This window comes from Urocampus carinirostris, chromosome 10 (genome assembly GCF_059441175.1).
Source record: "Urocampus carinirostris isolate Australia breed hairy pipefish chromosome 10, RoL_Ucar_1.0, whole genome shotgun sequence".
NCBI classification, from domain to species: Eukaryota; Metazoa; Chordata; class Actinopteri; order Syngnathiformes; family Syngnathidae; genus Urocampus; species Urocampus carinirostris.
The window spans coordinates 30367891-30381668 of NC_142358.1; the positions used below are offsets into that span (position 1 = coordinate 30367891).

Consider the following 13778-nt stretch of genomic DNA (forward strand, 5'->3'; position numbering starts at 1 on the left):
GAGTACCATTATATTCGTATGAGGTAGTGTTGGCACGAGTTTTCAGTTTTTTTGTGCGGTGTCTGTTTTGAGCAGTGAACAAACATCGTGCAATATAATATAATATAAACAAACAAAATATTTATATAATATATGTAGATACAAATATCACCCATTTTATTCCTCAATAGAAATCAATAAAATGGACTATTCCCTCCATGAAATGTGTCTCCCAGTTACACAAGCATATCAAGTTATTGAACATACAACTGACAAATATTCGGACAATATTTTAATGGACAAACTTCCATTATTTTGTGCACATATTTACTGTTTCCCCCTGAGATTCGATCTGTGACCTCAGTGGAAATGTTAAATCTAAGCTTAAAACACACTTCTACTCTATAGCATATGAATAACCTATGTTTCAGGTTGATAATATGTGTATTATTTGCCCTCATGTAGATTTCAGATGAGGGGATGGTGTCATAATAGTCTGTAGTTTGCAATAGTCTTTGAGACTCTTTGTGAATAAGGGCTATACAAATAAACATGGCTTGACATGTTTATTTGGCCTTGAAGGATTTTATACATTTAACTGTAAAATGATTTTATACGATTTACTACAAATTACATTTAATGCAAAAGATATTCACTGACTGGACTTTAGTTCAATGACAAGGCAGTCTGTTCCAAATGCAGAATATTTTGTCTAGGGAATTTTGATAACAGGATTCTGACGGAGGACGGCAGGCGTTGTTTTGAGAACAAAGTGCTGTGTTGTGAGAACGGTGGACGCAAAACAATTCCTTGGCACGCCTGTGGGAGTAACCGAGACGCCATCTTGAGGGCAGACGTGGGCCAAGAAAAAAAAGGACTTCAGAAGAAGGCTTTCCAGGGACTCTGTCGCTAATTCGGCCGAGTACACTTAGTTAAATTGTTAGGGAAAATAAATCTGCCCCCGTGTGAAAATGACGGCTTTCCTGTTCATTTTCCCTTTAAGAAACAAGCGCGCATAAATTGTTGGGTGATTATAGGTTGTGTTTGGTTAATGGAGTCAGGTAACTAATCCTAACAATTTGGTAAACGGTACATTTTGATATTTAATTCCCAACAGCCTGTTAACCACATAACATGTACATTACATCAAATGACCAGCAGATGTCAGCACTGCTAAATGAGCTACTAAATGAGCCCTAAATTGATCAGGCTTTTCGCAAAGCAATTGGCCTAAGAGACTCGATACATTCACGGGGCTTTATTCCGCCATCACTACTGGAGAGAGATGGACGGCCAGGAGCATGGATGAAAGCAACAATGGGCCATTTATTCGGTCCAGATTCAATACACAAATGGGACAGAAAAATTGAGGCAACCATATCTTGATCACCAAAGGCAGGTCCAGGGGTAGGCAAACTCACATTGGCAAAAGGAGGTAAGTGTTTGGTACACTGTAAGCAAAAAAAGACATCACTAGATCAAGACAAGAGTGGCAACAAACTGGCAACCATTCCCCAAAACAGGAGTGCTTTAATAGTGAGCAGGAGATGAGAAATGTGGAAACAAGGGCCAAGGAGGAAGTGACCAAAAAGAAAAGAAAAAAAAAGAAAAAAAAAAGTTAAGTGATATGACCAAGGAAGATATATATTACTGTTTCCCCCCGAGATTTCGATCTGCAACCTCAGTGGAAATGTTTAAATCTAAGCTTAAAACAGACTTGGATGAATATATATGTATTACGGACGGAAAGACGGACAATTCTTCTTGAGGAATTGGAAAGAGGTTTCTTGTTCTAGAATGAATTCGCCAACAGTCAACTTTTGCTTGTATCGTCCCTGATGGTCTAGTGGTTAGGATCCAGCACTCTCACTGCTTTGGCCCGGGTTCGATTCCCGGTCAGGGAATGTGTTACGAACGGAAAGACAGACAATTGTTAATGAGGAATTGGAAAGAGGTTTCTTTTTCTAAAGTGAGTTCGCTAACAGTCAACTTTTTGTTATACCGTCCTTAATGGTCTAGTGGCTAGGATCCATCACTTTCACTGCTGTGGCCCGGGTTCGATTCCCGGTCAGGGAATGTATTACGGACAGAAAGACAGACAATTCTTCTTGAGGAATTGGAAATAGATTTCTTGTTCTAGAATGAATTCGCCAACAGTCAACTTTTGCTTGTATCGTCCCTGATGGTCTAGTGGCTAGGATCCAGCACTCTCACTGCTTTGACCCGGGTTCGATTCCCGGTCAGGGAATGTATTACGGACGGAAAGACAGACAATTGTTAATGAGGAATTGGGAAGAGGTTTCTTTTTCTAAAATGAGTTCGCTAACAGTCAACTTTTTGTTATACCGTCCTTAATGGTCTAGTGGCTAAGATCCATCACTTTCACTGCTGTGGCCCGGGTTCGATTCCCGGTCAGGGAATGTATTACGGACAGAAAGACAGACAATTCTTCTTGAGGAATTGGAATGAGGTTTCTTGTTCTAGAATGAATTCGCCAACAGTCAACCTTTGCTTGTATCGTCCCTGATGGTCTAGTGGCTAGGATCCAGCACTTTCACTGCTGTGGCCCGGGTTCGATTCCCGGTCAGGGAATGTATTACGGACGGACAATTCTTCTTGAGGAAATGGAAAGAGGTTGCTTGTTCTAGAATGAATTCGCCAACAGTCAACTTTTGCTTGTATCGTCCCTGATGGTCTAGTGGCTAGGATCCAGCACTCTCACTGCTGTGGCCCGGGTTCGATTCCCGGTCAGGGAATGTATTACGGACGGAAAGACAGACAATTGTTCTTGAGGAATTGGAAAGAGGTTTCTTGTTCTAGAATGGGTTCGCTAACAGTCAACTTTTTTTTTATACCGTCCCTGATGGTCTAGTGGCTAGGATCCAGCACTTTCACTGCTGTGGCCCGGGTTCGATTCCCGGTCAGGGAATGTATTACGGACAGAAAGACAGACAATTCTTCTTGAGGAATTGGAAAGAGGTTTCTTGTTCTAGAATGAATTTGCCAACAGTCAACCTTTGCTGGTATCGTCCCTGATGGTCTAGTGGCTAGGATCCAGCACTCTCACTGCTGTGGCCCGGGTTCGATTCCCGGTCAGGGAATGTATTACGGACGGAAAGACGGACAATTGTTAATGAGGAATTGGAAAGAGGTTTCTTGTTCTAAAATGAGTTCGCTAACAGTCAACTTTTTGTTATACCGTCCTTAATGGTCTAGTGGCTAGGATCCATCACTTTCACTGCTGTGGCCCGGGTTCGATTCCCGGTCAGGGAATGTATTACGGACAGAAAGACAGACAATTCTTCTTGAGGAATTGGAATGAGGTTTCTTGTTCTAGAATGAGTTCGCCAACAGTCAACTTTTGCTTGTATCGTCCCGGATGGTCTAGTGGCTAGGATCCAGCACTCTCACTGCTGTAGCCCGGGTTCGATTCCCGGTCAGGGAATGTATTGCGGACGGAAAGACAGACAATTGTTCTTGAGGAATTGGAAAGAGGTTTCTTGTTCTAGAATGGATTCGCTAACAGTCAACTTTTTTTTATACCGTCCCTGATGGTCTAATGGCTAGGATCCAGCACTTTCACTGCTGTGGCCCGGGTTCGATTCCCGGTCAGGGAATGTATAACAGACAGAAAGACAGACAATTCTTCTTGAGGAATTGGAAAGAGTTTTCTTGTTCTAGAATGAATTCGCCAACAGTCAACTTTTTATTATACCGTCCCTGATGGTCTAGTGGCTAGGATCCAGCACTTTCACTGCTGTAGCCCGGGTTCGATTCCCGGTCAGGGAATGTATTACGGACGGACAATTCTTCTTGAGGAAATGGAAAGAGGTTGCTTGTTCTAGAATGAATTCGCCAACAGTCAACTTTTGCTTGTATTGTCCCTGATGGTCTAGTGGCTAGGATCCAGCACTCTCACTGCTGTGGCCTGGATTCGATTCCCGGTCAGGGAATGTATTACGGACGGAAAGACAGACAATTGTTCTTGAGGAATTGGAAAGAGGTTTCTTGTTCTAGAATGGGTTCGCTAACAGTCAACTATTTTTTATACCGTCCCTGATGGTCTAGTGGCTAGGATCCAGCACTTTCACTGCTGTAGCCCGGGTTCGATTCCCGGTCAGGGAATGTATTACGGACGGAAAGACGGACAATTGTTAATGAGGAATTGGAAAGAGGTTTCTTGTTCTAAAATGAGTTCGCTAACAGTCAACTTTTTGTTATACCGTCCTTAATGGTCTAGTGGCTAGGATCCATCACTTTCACTGCTGTGGCCTGGGTTCGATTCCCGGTCAGGGAATGTATTACGGACGGAAAGACGGACAATTCTTCTTTAGGAATTGGAAAGAGATTTCTTGTTCTAGAATGAATTCGCCAACAGTCAACTTTTGCTTGTATCGTCCCTGATGGTCTAGTGGCTAGGATCCAGCACTTTCACTGCTGTGGCCCGGGTTCGATTCCCGGTCAGGGAATGTATTACGGACGGAAAGACGGACAATTCTTCTTGAGGAATTGGAAAGAGGTTTCTTGTTCTAGAATGGGTTCGCTAACAGTCAACTTTTTTTTATACCGTCCCTGATGGTCTAGTGGCTAGGATCCAGCACTTTCACTGCTGTGGCCCGGGTTCGATTCCCGGTCAGGGAATGTATTACGAACAGAAAGACAGACAATTCTTCTTGAGGAATTGGAAATAGTTTTCTTGTTCTAGAATGAATTCGCCAACAGTCAACCTTTGCTTGTATCGTCCCTGATGGTCTAGTGGCTAGGATCCAGCACTTTCACTGCTGTGGCCCGGGTTCGATTCCCAGTCAGGGAATGTATTACGGACAGAAAGACAGACAATTCTTCTTGAGCAATTGGAAAGAGGTTTCTTGTTCTAGAATGAATTCGCCAACAGTCAACCTTTGCTTGTATCGTCCCTGATGGTCTGGTGGCTAGGATCCAGCACTTTCACTGCTGTGGCCCGGGTTCGATTCCCGGTCAGGGAATGTATTACGGACGGAAAGACGGACAATTGTTCTTGAGGAATTGGAAAGAGGTTTCTTGTTCTAGAATGGGTTCGCTAACAGTCAACTTTTTTTTATACCGTCCCTGATGGTCTAGTGGCTAGGATCCAGCACTTTCACTGCTGTGGCCCGGGTTCGATTCCCGGTCAGGGAATGTATTACGGACAAAAAGACAGACAATTCTTCTTGAGGAATTGGAAAGAGGTTTCTTGTTCTAGAATGAATTCGCCAACAGTCAACCTTTGCTTGTATTGTCCCTGATGGTCTAGTGGCTACGATCCAGCACTCTCACTGCTGTGGCCCGGGTTCGATTCCCGGTCAGGGAATGTATTACGGACGGAAAGACGGACAATTGTTAATGAGCAATTGGAAAGAGGTTTCTTTATTCTAAAATGAGTTCGCTAACAGTCAACTTTTTGTTATACCGTCCTTAATGGTCTAGTGGCTAGGATCCATCACTTTCACTGCTGTGGCCCGGGTTTGATTCCCGGTCAGGGAATGTATTACGGACAGAAAGACAGACAATTCTTCTTGAGGAATTGGAATGAGGTTTCTTGTTCTAGAATGAATTCGCCAACAGTCAACCTTTGCTTGTATCGTGCCTGATGGTCTAGTGGCTAGGATCCAGCACTTTCACTGCTGTGGCCCGGGTTCGATTCCCGGTCAGGGAATGTATTACGGACGGAAAGACGGACAATTGTTCTTGAGGAATTGGAAAGAGGTTTCTTGTTCTAGAATGGGTTCGCTAACAGTCAACTTTTGCTTGTATCGTCCCTGATGGTCTAGTGGCTAGGATCCAGCACTCTCACTGCTGTGGCCCGGGTTCGATTCCCGGTCAGGGAATGTATCGCGGACGGAAAGACAGACAATTGTTCTTGAGGAATTGGAAAGAGGTTTCTTGTTTTAGAATGGGTTCGCTAACAGTCAACTTTTTTTATACCGTCCCTGATGGTCTAGTGGCTAGGATACAGCACTTTCACTGCCGTGGCCCGGGTTCGATTCCCGGTCAGGGAATGTATAACAGACAGAAAGACAGACAATTCTTCTTGAGGAATTGGAAAGAGGTTTCTTGTTCTAGAATGAATTCGCCAACAGTCAACTTTTGCTTGTATCGTCCCTGATGGTCTAGTGGCTAGGATCCAGCACTCTCACTGCTGTGGCCCGGGTTCGATTCCCGGTCAGGGAATGTATTACGGACGGAAAGACAGACAATTGTTAATGAGGAATTGGAAAGAGGTTTCTTTTTCTAAAATGAGTTCGCTAACAGTCAACTTTTTGTTATACCGTCCTTAATGGTCTAGTGGCTAGGATCCATCACTTTCACTGCTGTGGCCTGGGTTCGATTCCCGGTCAGGGAATGTATTACGGACAGAAAGACAGACAATTCTTCTTGAGGAATTGGAAAGAGATTTCTTGTTCTAGAATGAATTCGCCAACAGTCAACTTTTGCTTGTATCGTCCCTGATGGTCTAGTGTCTAGGATCCAGCACTCTCACTGCTGTGGCCCGGGTTCGATTCCCGGTCAGGGAATGTATTACGGACCGAAAGACAGACAATTGTTCTTGAGGAATTGGAAAGAGGTTTCTTGTTCTAGAATGGGTTCGCTAACAGTCAACTTTTTTTTATACCGTCCCTGATGGTCTAGTGGCTAGGATCCAGCACTTTCACTGCTGTGGCCCGGGTTCGATTCCCGGTCAGGGAATGTATTACGGACAGAAAGACAGACAATTCTTCTTGAGGAATTGGAAAGAGGTTTCTTGTTCTAGAATGAATTCGCCAACAGTCAACCTTTGCTTGTATCGTCCCTGATGGTCTAGTGGCTAGGATCCAGCACTTTCACTGCTGTGACCAGGGTTCGATTCCCGGTCAGGGAATGTATTACGGACAGAAAGACAGACAATTCTTCTTGAGGAATTGGAAAGAGATTTTTTGTTCTAGAATGAATTCGCCAACAGTCAACTTTTGCTTGTGTCGTCCCTGATGGTCTAGTGGCTAGGATCCAGCACTCTCACTGCTGTGGCCCGGGTTCGATTCCCGGTCAGGGAATGTATTACGGACGGAAAGACAGACAATTGTTAATGAGGAATTGGAAAGAGGTTTCTTGTTCTAAAATGAGTTCGCTAACAGTCAACTTTTTGTTATACCGTCCTTAATGGTCTAGTGGCTAGGATCCATTACTTTCACTGCTGTGGCCCGGGTTCGATTCCCGGTCAGGGAATGTATTACGGACAGAAAGACAGACAATTCTTCTCTAGGAATTGGAATGAGGTTTCTTGTTCTAGAATGAATTCGCCAACAGTCAACCTTTGCTTGTATCGTCCCTGATGGTCTAGTGGCTAGGATCCAGCACTTTCACTGCTGTGGCCCGGGTTCGATTCCCGGTCAGGGAATGTATTACGGACAGAAAGACAGACAATTCTTCTTGAGGAATTGGAAAGAGGTTTCTTGTTCTAGAATGAATTCGCCAACAGTCGACTTTTGCTTGTATCGTCCCTGATGGTCTAGTGGCTAGGATCCAGCACTTTCACTGCTGTGGCCCGGGTTCGATTCCCGGTCAGGGAATGTATTACGGACAGAAAGACAGACAATTCTTCTTGAGGAATTGGAAAGAGGTTTCTTGTTCTAGAATGAATTCGCCAACAGTCAACCTTTGCTTGTATCGTCCCTGATGGTCTAGTGGCTAGGATCCAGCACTTTCACTGCTGTGGCCGGGGTTCGATTCCCGGTCAGGGAATGTATTACGGACAGAAAGACAGACAATTCTTCTTGAGGAATTGGAAAGAGATTCCTTGTTCTAGAATGAATTCGCCAACAGTCAACTTTTGCTTGTATCGTCCCTGATGGTCTAGTGGCTAGGATCCAGCACTCTCACTGCTGTGGCCCGGGTTCGATTCCCGGTCAGGGAATGTATTACGGACGGAAAGACAGACAATTGTTAATGAGGAATTGGAAAGAGGTTTCTTGTTCTAAAATGAGTTCGCTAACAGTCAATTTTTTGTTATACCGTCCTTAATGGTCTAGTGGCTAGGATCCATCACTTTCACTGCTGTGGCCCGGGTTCGATTCCCGGTCAGGGAATGTATTACGGACAGAAAGACAGACAATTCTTCTTGAGGAATTGGAAAGAGGTTTCTTGTTCTAGAATGGGTTCGCTAACAGTCAACTATTTTTTATACCGTCCCTGATGGTCTAGTGGCTAGGATCCAGCACTTTCACTGCTGTAGCCCGGGTTCGATTCCCGGTCAGGGAATGTATTACGGACGGAAAGACGGACAATTGTTAATGAGGAATTGGAAAGAGGTTTCTTGTTCTAAAATGAGTTCGCTAACAGTCAACTTTTTGTTATACCGTCCTTAATGGTCTAGTGGCTAGGATCCATCACTTTCACTGCTGTGGCCTGGGTTCGATTCCCGGTCAGGGAATGTATTACGGACGGAAAGACGGACAATTCTTCTTTAGGAATTGGAAAGAGATTTCTTGTTCTAGAATGAATTCGCCAACAGTCAACTTTTGCTTGTATCGTCCCTGATGGTCTAGTGGCTAGGATCCAGCACTTTCACTGCTGTGGCCCGGGTTCGATTCCCGGTCAGGGAATGTATTACGGACAGAAAGACAGACAATTCTTCTTGAGGAATTGGAATGAGGTTTCTTGTTCTAGAATGAGTTCGCCAACAGTCAACTTTTGCTTGTATCGTCCCGGATGGTCTAGTGGCTAGGATCCAGCACTCTCACTGCTGTAGCCCGGGTTCGATTCCCGGTCAGGGAATGTATTGCGGACGGAAAGACAGACAATTGTTCTTGAGGAATTGGAAAGAGGTTTCTTGTTCTAGAATGGATTCGCTAACAGTCAACTTTTTTTTATACCGTCCCTGATGGTCTAATGGCTAGGATCCAGCACTTTCACTGCTGTGGCCCGGGTTCGATTCCCGGTCAGGGAATGTATAACAGACAGAAAGACAGACAATTCTTCTTGAGGAATTGGAAAGAGTTTTCTTGTTCTAGAATGAATTCGCCAACAGTCAACTTTTTATTATACCGTCCCTGATGGTCTAGTGGCTAGGATCCAGCACTTTCACTGCTGTAGCCCGGGTTCGATTCCCGGTCAGGGAATGTATTACGGACGGACAATTCTTCTTGAGGAAATGGAAAGAGGTTGCTTGTTCTAGAATGAATTCGCCAACAGTCAACTTTTGCTTGTATTGTCCCTGATGGTCTAGTGGCTAGGATCCAGCACTCTCACTGCTGTGGCCTGGATTCGATTCCCGGTCAGGGAATGTATTACGGACGGAAAGACAGACAATTGTTCTTGAGGAATTGGAAAGAGGTTTCTTGTTCTAGAATGGGTTCGCTAACAGTCAACTATTTTTTATACCGTCCCTGATGGTCTAGTGGCTAGGATCCAGCACTTTCACTGCTGTAGCCCGGGTTCGATTCCCGGTCAGGGAATGTATTACGGACGGAAAGACGGACAATTGTTAATGAGGAATTGGAAAGAGGTTTCTTGTTCTAAAATGAGTTCGCTAACAGTCAACTTTTTGTTATACCGTCCTTAATGGTCTAGTGGCTAGGATCCATCACTTTCACTGCTGTGGCCTGGGTTCGATTCCCGGTCAGGGAATGTATTACGGACGGAAAGACGGACAATTCTTCTTTAGGAATTGGAAAGAGATTTCTTGTTCTAGAATGAATTCGCCAACAGTCAACTTTTGCTTGTATCGTCCCTGATGGTCTAGTGGCTAGGATCCAGCACTTTCACTGCTGTGGCCCGGGTTCGATTCCCGGTCAGGGAATGTATTACGGACGGAAAGACGGACAATTCTTCTTGAGGAATTGGAAAGAGGTTTCTTGTTCTAGAATGGGTTCGCTAACAGTCAACTTTTTTTTATACCGTCCCTGATGGTCTAGTGGCTAGGATCCAGCACTTTCACTGCTGTGGCCCGGGTTCGATTCCCGGTCAGGGAATGTATTACGAACAGAAAGACAGACAATTCTTCTTGAGGAATTGGAAATAGTTTTCTTGTTCTAGAATGAATTCGCCAACAGTCAACCTTTGCTTGTATCGTCCCTGATGGTCTAGTGGCTAGGATCCAGCACTTTCACTGCTGTGGCCCGGGTTCGATTCCCAGTCAGGGAATGTATTACGGACAGAAAGACAGACAATTCTTCTTGAGCAATTGGAAAGAGGTTTCTTGTTCTAGAATGAATTCGCCAACAGTCAACCTTTGCTTGTATCGTCCCTGATGGTCTGGTGGCTAGGATCCAGCACTTTCACTGCTGTGGCCCGGGTTCGATTCCCGGTCAGGGAATGTATTACGGACGGAAAGACGGACAATTGTTCTTGAGGAATTGGAAAGAGGTTTCTTGTTCTAGAATGGGTTCGCTAACAGTCAACTTTTTTTTATACCGTCCCTGATGGTCTAGTGGCTAGGATCCAGCACTTTCACTGCTGTGGCCCGGGTTCGATTCCCGGTCAGGGAATGTATTACGGACAAAAAGACAGACAATTCTTCTTGAGGAATTGGAAAGAGGTTTCTTGTTCTAGAATGAATTCGCCAACAGTCAACCTTTGCTTGTATTGTCCCTGATGGTCTAGTGGCTACGATCCAGCACTCTCACTGCTGTGGCCCGGGTTCGATTCCCGGTCAGGGAATGTATTACGGACGGAAAGACGGACAATTGTTAATGAGCAATTGGAAAGAGGTTTCTTTATTCTAAAATGAGTTCGCTAACAGTCAACTTTTTGTTATACCGTCCTTAATGGTCTAGTGGCTAGGATCCATCACTTTCACTGCTGTGGCCCGGGTTTGATTCCCGGTCAGGGAATGTATTACGGACAGAAAGACAGACAATTCTTCTTGAGGAATTGGAATGAGGTTTCTTGTTCTAGAATGAATTCGCCAACAGTCAACCTTTGCTTGTATCGTGCCTGATGGTCTAGTGGCTAGGATCCAGCACTTTCACTGCTGTGGCCCGGGTTCGATTCCCGGTCAGGGAATGTATTACGGACGGAAAGACGGACAATTGTTCTTGAGGAATTGGAAAGAGGTTTCTTGTTCTAGAATGGGTTCGCTAACAGTCAACTTTTGCTTGTATCGTCCCTGATGGTCTAGTGGCTAGGATCCAGCACTCTCACTGCTGTGGCCCGGGTTCGATTCCCGGTCAGGGAATGTATCGCGGACGGAAAGACAGACAATTGTTCTTGAGGAATTGGAAAGAGGTTTCTTGTTTTAGAATGGGTTCGCTAACAGTCAACTTTTTTTATACCGTCCCTGATGGTCTAGTGGCTAGGATACAGCACTTTCACTGCCGTGGCCCGGGTTCGATTCCCGGTCAGGGAATGTATAACAGACAGAAAGACAGACAATTCTTCTTGAGGAATTGGAAAGAGGTTTCTTGTTCTAGAATGAATTCGCCAACAGTCAACTTTTGCTTGTATCGTCCCTGATGGTCTAGTGGCTAGGATCCAGCACTCTCACTGCTGTGGCCCGGGTTCGATTCCCGGTCAGGGAATGTATTACGGACGGAAAGACAGACAATTGTTAATGAGGAATTGGAAAGAGGTTTCTTTTTCTAAAATGAGTTCGCTAACAGTCAACTTTTTGTTATACCGTCCTTAATGGTCTAGTGGCTAGGATCCATCACTTTCACTGCTGTGGCCTGGGTTCGATTCCCGGTCAGGGAATGTATTACGGACAGAAAGACAGACAATTCTTCTTGAGGAATTGGAAAGAGATTTCTTGTTCTAGAATGAATTCGCCAACAGTCAACTTTTGCTTGTATCGTCCCTGATGGTCTAGTGTCTAGGATCCAGCACTCTCACTGCTGTGGCCCGGGTTCGATTCCCGGTCAGGGAATGTATTACGGACCGAAAGACAGACAATTGTTCTTGAGGAATTGGAAAGAGGTTTCTTGTTCTAGAATGGGTTCGCTAACAGTCAACTTTTTTTTATACCGTCCCTGATGGTCTAGTGGCTAGGATCCAGCACTTTCACTGCTGTGGCCCGGGTTCGATTCCCGGTCAGGGAATGTATTACGGACAGAAAGACAGACAATTCTTCTTGAGGAATTGGAAAGAGGTTTCTTGTTCTAGAATGAATTCGCCAACAGTCAACCTTTGCTTGTATCGTCCCTGATGGTCTAGTGGCTAGGATCCAGCACTTTCACTGCTGTGACCAGGGTTCGATTCCCGGTCAGGGAATGTATTACGGACAGAAAGACAGACAATTCTTCTTGAGGAATTGGAAAGAGATTTTTTGTTCTAGAATGAATTCGCCAACAGTCAACTTTTGCTTGTGTCGTCCCTGATGGTCTAGTGGCTAGGATCCAGCACTCTCACTGCTGTGGCCCGGGTTCGATTCCCGGTCAGGGAATGTATTACGGACGGAAAGACAGACAATTGTTAATGAGGAATTGGAAAGAGGTTTCTTGTTCTAAAATGAGTTCGCTAACAGTCAACTTTTTGTTATACCGTCCTTAATGGTCTAGTGGCTAGGATCCATCACTTTCACTGCTGTGGCCCGGGTTCGATTCCCGGTCAGGGAATGTATTACGGACAGAAAGACAGACAATTCTTCTCTAGGAATTGGAATGAGGTTTCTTGTTCTAGAATGAATTCGCCAACAGTCAACCTTTGCTTGTATCGTCCCTGATGGTCTAGTGGCTAGGATCCAGCACTTTCACTGCTGTGGCCCGGGTTCGATTCCCGGTCAGGGAATGTATTACGGACAGAAAGACAGACAATTCTTCTTGAGGAATTGGAAAGAGGTTTCTTGTTCTAGAATGAATTCGCCAACAGTCGACTTTTGCTTGTATCGTCCCTGATGGTCTAGTGGCTAGGATCCAGCACTTTCACTGCTGTGGCCCGGGTTCGATTCCCGGTCAGGGAATGTATTACGGACAGAAAGACAGACAATTCTTCTTTAGGAATTGGAAAGAGGTTTCTTGTTCTAGAATGAATTCGCCAACAGTCAACCTTTGCTTGTATCGTCCCTGATGGTCTAGTGGCTAGGATCCAGCACTTTCACTGCTGTGGCCGGGGTTCGATTCCCGGTCAGGGAATGTATTACGGACAGAAAGACAGACAATTCTTCTTGAGGAATTGGAAAGAGATTCCTTGTTCTAGAATGAATTCGCCAACAGTCAACTTTTGCTTGTATCGTCCCTGATGGTCTAGTGGCTAGGATCCAGCACTCTCACTGCTGTGGCCCGGGTTCGATTCCCGGTCAGGGAATGTATTACGGACGGAAAGACAGACAATTGTTAATGAGGAATTGGAAAGAGGTTTCTTGTTCTAAAATGAGTTCGCTAACAGTCAATTTTTTGTTATACCGTCCTTAATGGTCTAGTGGCTAGGATCCATCACTTTCACTGCTGTGGCCCGGGTTCGATTCCCGGTCAGGGAATGTATTACGGACAGAAAGACAGACAATTCTTCTTGAGGAATTGGAAAGAGGTTTCTTGTTCTAGAATGGGTTCGCTAACAGTCAACTATTTTTTATACCGTCCCTGATGGTCTAGTGGCTAGGATCCAGCACTTTCACTGCTGTAGCCCGGGTTCGATTCCCGGTCAGGGAATGTATTACGGACGGAAAGACGGACAATTGTTAATGAGGAATTGGAAAGAGGTTTCTTGTTCTAAAATGAGTTCGCTAACAGTCAACTTTTTGTTATACCGTCCTTAATGGTCTAGTGGCTAGGATCCATCACTTTCACTGCTGTGGCCTGGGTTCGATTCCCGGTCAGGGAATGTATTACGGACGGAAAGACGGACAATTCTTCTTTAGGAATTGGAAAGAG

The 13778-nt window shown here is 44.9% G+C and overlaps 29 non-coding genes across 29 annotated transcripts; all 29 read left to right on the forward strand.

The window, feature by feature from the left end:
• The first annotated feature begins 2499 nt into the window (after positions 1 to 2499).
• trnae-uuc (transfer RNA glutamic acid (anticodon UUC)) lies at positions 2500 to 2571 on the forward strand. The gene has a single exon. It is a non-coding gene; the product is annotated as a tRNA-Glu (tRNA).
• Positions 2572 to 2663: 92 nt separating this feature from the next.
• On the forward strand, positions 2664 to 2735 carry trnae-cuc (transfer RNA glutamic acid (anticodon CUC)). Its single transcript has one exon. It is a non-coding gene; the product is annotated as a tRNA-Glu (tRNA).
• A 101-nt stretch (positions 2736 to 2836) lies between these two features.
• On the forward strand, positions 2837 to 2908 carry trnae-uuc (transfer RNA glutamic acid (anticodon UUC)). The gene has a single exon. It is a non-coding gene; the product is annotated as a tRNA-Glu (tRNA).
• A 100-nt stretch (positions 2909 to 3008) lies between these two features.
• Positions 3009 to 3080, forward strand: trnae-cuc (transfer RNA glutamic acid (anticodon CUC)). The gene has a single exon. It is a non-coding gene; the product is annotated as a tRNA-Glu (tRNA).
• Positions 3081 to 3524: 444 nt separating this feature from the next.
• trnae-uuc (transfer RNA glutamic acid (anticodon UUC)) lies at positions 3525 to 3596 on the forward strand. The gene has a single exon. It is a non-coding gene; the product is annotated as a tRNA-Glu (tRNA).
• Positions 3597 to 4376: 780 nt separating this feature from the next.
• trnae-uuc (transfer RNA glutamic acid (anticodon UUC)) lies at positions 4377 to 4448 on the forward strand. Its single transcript has one exon. It is a non-coding gene; the product is annotated as a tRNA-Glu (tRNA).
• A 100-nt stretch (positions 4449 to 4548) lies between these two features.
• trnae-uuc (transfer RNA glutamic acid (anticodon UUC)) lies at positions 4549 to 4620 on the forward strand. Its single transcript has one exon. It is a non-coding gene; the product is annotated as a tRNA-Glu (tRNA).
• A 444-nt stretch (positions 4621 to 5064) lies between these two features.
• On the forward strand, positions 5065 to 5136 carry trnae-uuc (transfer RNA glutamic acid (anticodon UUC)). Its single transcript has one exon. It is a non-coding gene; the product is annotated as a tRNA-Glu (tRNA).
• A 617-nt stretch (positions 5137 to 5753) lies between these two features.
• On the forward strand, positions 5754 to 5825 carry trnae-cuc (transfer RNA glutamic acid (anticodon CUC)). The gene has a single exon. It is a non-coding gene; the product is annotated as a tRNA-Glu (tRNA).
• Positions 5826 to 5924: 99 nt separating this feature from the next.
• Positions 5925 to 5996, forward strand: trnae-uuc (transfer RNA glutamic acid (anticodon UUC)). The gene has a single exon. It is a non-coding gene; the product is annotated as a tRNA-Glu (tRNA).
• A 100-nt stretch (positions 5997 to 6096) lies between these two features.
• On the forward strand, positions 6097 to 6168 carry trnae-cuc (transfer RNA glutamic acid (anticodon CUC)). Its single transcript has one exon. It is a non-coding gene; the product is annotated as a tRNA-Glu (tRNA).
• A 444-nt stretch (positions 6169 to 6612) lies between these two features.
• Positions 6613 to 6684, forward strand: trnae-uuc (transfer RNA glutamic acid (anticodon UUC)). Its single transcript has one exon. It is a non-coding gene; the product is annotated as a tRNA-Glu (tRNA).
• Positions 6685 to 6956: 272 nt separating this feature from the next.
• Positions 6957 to 7028, forward strand: trnae-cuc (transfer RNA glutamic acid (anticodon CUC)). Its single transcript has one exon. It is a non-coding gene; the product is annotated as a tRNA-Glu (tRNA).
• A 272-nt stretch (positions 7029 to 7300) lies between these two features.
• Positions 7301 to 7372, forward strand: trnae-uuc (transfer RNA glutamic acid (anticodon UUC)). Its single transcript has one exon. It is a non-coding gene; the product is annotated as a tRNA-Glu (tRNA).
• A 100-nt stretch (positions 7373 to 7472) lies between these two features.
• Positions 7473 to 7544, forward strand: trnae-uuc (transfer RNA glutamic acid (anticodon UUC)). The gene has a single exon. It is a non-coding gene; the product is annotated as a tRNA-Glu (tRNA).
• Positions 7545 to 7816: 272 nt separating this feature from the next.
• On the forward strand, positions 7817 to 7888 carry trnae-cuc (transfer RNA glutamic acid (anticodon CUC)). Its single transcript has one exon. It is a non-coding gene; the product is annotated as a tRNA-Glu (tRNA).
• A 616-nt stretch (positions 7889 to 8504) lies between these two features.
• On the forward strand, positions 8505 to 8576 carry trnae-uuc (transfer RNA glutamic acid (anticodon UUC)). The gene has a single exon. It is a non-coding gene; the product is annotated as a tRNA-Glu (tRNA).
• A 272-nt stretch (positions 8577 to 8848) lies between these two features.
• trnae-uuc (transfer RNA glutamic acid (anticodon UUC)) lies at positions 8849 to 8920 on the forward strand. The gene has a single exon. It is a non-coding gene; the product is annotated as a tRNA-Glu (tRNA).
• Positions 8921 to 9700: 780 nt separating this feature from the next.
• trnae-uuc (transfer RNA glutamic acid (anticodon UUC)) lies at positions 9701 to 9772 on the forward strand. The gene has a single exon. It is a non-coding gene; the product is annotated as a tRNA-Glu (tRNA).
• A 100-nt stretch (positions 9773 to 9872) lies between these two features.
• On the forward strand, positions 9873 to 9944 carry trnae-uuc (transfer RNA glutamic acid (anticodon UUC)). The gene has a single exon. It is a non-coding gene; the product is annotated as a tRNA-Glu (tRNA).
• A 444-nt stretch (positions 9945 to 10388) lies between these two features.
• On the forward strand, positions 10389 to 10460 carry trnae-uuc (transfer RNA glutamic acid (anticodon UUC)). The gene has a single exon. It is a non-coding gene; the product is annotated as a tRNA-Glu (tRNA).
• A 617-nt stretch (positions 10461 to 11077) lies between these two features.
• Positions 11078 to 11149, forward strand: trnae-cuc (transfer RNA glutamic acid (anticodon CUC)). Its single transcript has one exon. It is a non-coding gene; the product is annotated as a tRNA-Glu (tRNA).
• Positions 11150 to 11248: 99 nt separating this feature from the next.
• trnae-uuc (transfer RNA glutamic acid (anticodon UUC)) lies at positions 11249 to 11320 on the forward strand. The gene has a single exon. It is a non-coding gene; the product is annotated as a tRNA-Glu (tRNA).
• A 100-nt stretch (positions 11321 to 11420) lies between these two features.
• trnae-cuc (transfer RNA glutamic acid (anticodon CUC)) lies at positions 11421 to 11492 on the forward strand. The gene has a single exon. It is a non-coding gene; the product is annotated as a tRNA-Glu (tRNA).
• A 444-nt stretch (positions 11493 to 11936) lies between these two features.
• trnae-uuc (transfer RNA glutamic acid (anticodon UUC)) lies at positions 11937 to 12008 on the forward strand. The gene has a single exon. It is a non-coding gene; the product is annotated as a tRNA-Glu (tRNA).
• Positions 12009 to 12280: 272 nt separating this feature from the next.
• On the forward strand, positions 12281 to 12352 carry trnae-cuc (transfer RNA glutamic acid (anticodon CUC)). The gene has a single exon. It is a non-coding gene; the product is annotated as a tRNA-Glu (tRNA).
• A 272-nt stretch (positions 12353 to 12624) lies between these two features.
• Positions 12625 to 12696, forward strand: trnae-uuc (transfer RNA glutamic acid (anticodon UUC)). The gene has a single exon. It is a non-coding gene; the product is annotated as a tRNA-Glu (tRNA).
• A 100-nt stretch (positions 12697 to 12796) lies between these two features.
• trnae-uuc (transfer RNA glutamic acid (anticodon UUC)) lies at positions 12797 to 12868 on the forward strand. The gene has a single exon. It is a non-coding gene; the product is annotated as a tRNA-Glu (tRNA).
• Positions 12869 to 13140: 272 nt separating this feature from the next.
• Positions 13141 to 13212, forward strand: trnae-cuc (transfer RNA glutamic acid (anticodon CUC)). The gene has a single exon. It is a non-coding gene; the product is annotated as a tRNA-Glu (tRNA).
• The last annotated feature ends 566 nt before the right edge of the window (positions 13213 to 13778 follow it).